The 3,362-nt window shown below is 37.7% G+C and overlaps 1 non-coding gene across 1 annotated transcript; it reads left to right on the forward strand.

Annotated features, from left to right (window-relative positions):
* The first annotated feature begins 2,975 nt into the window (after positions 1–2,975).
* On the forward strand, positions 2,976–3,081 carry LOC124889876. The gene has a single exon (XR_007048789.1). It is a non-coding gene; the product is annotated as a small nucleolar RNA R71 (small nucleolar RNA).
* The last annotated feature ends 281 nt before the right edge of the window (positions 3,082–3,362 follow it).

A 3,362-nucleotide genomic window follows, 5' to 3' on the forward strand; every position in this document is an offset into this window, starting at 1 on the left:
GCACCACCACCCTATGGCTTCAAGTTTGTCATGAAGTGTCGATAGTTTCTCCAGTATATTTTCCAAGAAAATTGCTCTCTTTGGTAGCATATTTCACCTCGAAAGATCCCTATAGTAATGAGTGTGGCACCCGGGTTCCATAAATCAAATGTGATCATACTTATCCATGATGTTGTCCTGAAAGCATTAAGCACAAATTATATTTTTCGATGACATTTTAATCATGAAAACTGTGCTATATTGATCACTAGAGTTCATTGAACTAGGTGATTGGATTTGCTTGACTAAAAATTATAAATGTAGGATTTATGGCATAGCATAAAACTCCCCTTAGTTATCGCGAGTTAGGACCGCGTTTGCATTTTCATAATCACGGTCTATGGCCGCGGTCGCAATGCCTGAGGGTGGTTCCATTGTCAGCTCTACATGCTTAGATTTCTTCTAATTTTAGGCTAATAACATTTTTGACAATATGATTGCATATGAAGATCATTTGAACAATGCTAAAAGGTGGATGAATGTGCCCTTTAGAAAACAAACATAATTAGTGAAAGTTCGATTGGGCAAATAATCAAACACTTAGTGTTCACATCTCATTTGTATAGATTTTCCAAACATCCTGAGGTACTCAAGACTTCCCACTTATATGCACACCTTGTTCAAGCAACCAATATCTCAACAATATCAAGTAAGACAACATGGAAAGTATAACAATCAAAACTTTAGTCCCTCTCTTAATTATGCATTATAGGGCTTATTCTTATAAATAAAAGCATAGATTCATGAAACTTACAAGATTTGTGATGTAGGAGGGATGTAAGGATGCTATTTGAGAGCTTAAAAACTTGGCCAAAAGTTAGTGCAAATTATAGAGTACAATCTTGAAAGGGAGCGTGAGGGAAATTTGGGAAACTATGGGCTAAATGGTAGAAGTGGCTATGACGGCGGTCAAAGGACTGCAATCACAGACACCCGAGTGACCACGATCGTGCTTGGGGACTGCGATCACAGTAACTGAGAATAATTCTGCTCCCCTATTTTCCCCTATTCAGTATTTTGCTCAATTTTGACACATTTCTCCCTTGTTCAGCTTATCCAATACACTCCATAGTTCCACAAATGCATGGGTTATTCATATGAAAAAGATAATATCTACCCTACAAAAATAAAACAAAAATGAATACGAGCCACTCTCGTGGCATTTGTGGGGTTCCTCCCACTTAGCGCCTTAGTTATCTTTGTGGCATGACGTCTTACTTCTTTCATTCTAAAGGTCGGTTTTGAACTCCTCTTCATTAATCTTCTCATTTTCAATATCCATAATGGATATTACTTGCAACTCCGCAGTTTGCTTCTTTGACTTGCAAATTTTGAAAGAGACCTCATCCTCTTGCACTCTAAATTTCATCTCCCCCAGCTCTAGATCGATAATGGCTCTCCCGGTAGACAAGAAAGGATGACCAAGAATGATAGGAACCTCTTGGTCCATTTCATAATACAATACCACAAAATCTACTGGGAGAATGAACTTGTCCACTTTCACAGGGACGTCAAACAACATACCCACTGGATAGACCAGTCTTCCATAAAGAGTCTCATAGAGGTTGGCATCAGCGTATCCAAACCAAGTTTATTGTCTATGACAAAAGTCATTAAGTTGATGCTTGCACCAAGGTCACATAAAGCTTTTACAAATTCATGTATCGTAATTGTGAAAGGAACAGTGAATACTCCAGGGTTATCTTTCTTTTCCGCAACCTTGCTATCCAGGATAGCTCTATACCCATAAGTGAACTCAATAGTATCACCTTCAACAAGTTTCTTCTTGGACATCAACTTTTTCTTCAACTTAGTTTATCCCGGGATCTCTTAGATAGCTTCAAGAAATGAGATATTTATCGATAGATTACTAAGTTTTGCCATGAATTTCCTCAATTTGTAACGTTCTCTTTTTTATTCAATCATTGAAGGAATGAGGGAGGAACTTGGATGGTTGGCCCTACATCACCTTATGGCTTCCTATCTTCTACCACTTCCTCATCACTTTTCTCGATCTCTTTATCATAATTTGCTTCTTTTCTTTAGGGCATCACTTTATTTGCTTTACCCTTGAGTAAATTCTCACATAATTCTCCTCTATAGGGATCATCAAGTACCTTCCTACTCCTTGTGACAATTTCTAGAACTTAGGCATCATTCTTTGGATTAGCAATCATGTCACTAGGGAGTCCACCTCTAGGCCTAGAATTTTATTATGTGGAGATTTTCCCAACTTGGGTCTCTAATTGCTTAATAGAGACGGAGTGAGACACCACTATTTTAGAGAGTTTGGAAAAATCACCCTTCAATTTGCGGACCATTTTTTTTGTACCCTTCACTCTACTCAAGATCCTTGCCAAAAAATCCTCGATCTTGAAATTTTTTGGGGTCGATGATATTTGACTCTTTATCTTTGGCCTAATAATGAGAAAGAATATAATGGTCATAGTCACATTCTTGATCTATCCAATCTCTATCCCTCTTGCATTTCATCCAACCATGATTACCACTGACTTTGATAGGCAGGGCGGGAACCCCCTGAGTAGTTAGCCAAATAACGGATTTCCTCATCCAACTTCTTTGCCTCTTCATCATATTCATAAGATTTTGAGCTACGACATTAACCGCTTTTGCGGGTACACCCATAACATGCTTCATCAAGAGTTCGAGTTGGGTCATTATTTTTTCTATGTTCTCCTCCTTTTCTTCTTTCACTTTCGTTGTTCATTATTAACCATGGAAGTAGTAGAGGGAATCTTTGGAGCTTTGGTTTCTCGGGTATGCCAACCTTAATTTTGTTTTGACACTTCTCTAATTAATAAAAAGGCCATATGGTGGTGCAAATTTACTAAGGAACCACCCACTACATTATCTACCACCATTTTTTTAATAGATCAAGGGAACGATAGAGGATCTCGAGAAGCATTTTATCTAGGACTTCATGATTTGGGCATTGAGAAAGGTTACCGTTAAAACTCTCCTAAGCTTCAAATAAAGCTTCTCCATTCATTTTATAAAAATTGACAATCTCATCCTTCTTTTGAAGAATTTTTGATGGCGGGAAATATCTATTAAGAAACACTTTAGTAAGCTCATCCCAAGATGTAATTGATCCAGGTGGAAGTGAGCACAACTATAAAATCACCTTGCCTATTAATAATAATGGGAAAAGGCAAAGCCAAATAGAATCTTAAGTAATGTGAGCTATATTGAATGGTGCACACACTTCCACAAAATTTTTCAAATGGACATTTGGGTCCTCAAAGGCTTGACCTCCGTACAATCCTTTCATTTGCAACATATGAAGCATGATGCTAGTCACA

Source organism: Capsicum annuum, chromosome 12 (assembly GCF_002878395.1).
Source record: "Capsicum annuum cultivar UCD-10X-F1 chromosome 12, UCD10Xv1.1, whole genome shotgun sequence".
NCBI lineage: Eukaryota > Viridiplantae > Streptophyta > Magnoliopsida > Solanales > Solanaceae > Capsicum > Capsicum annuum.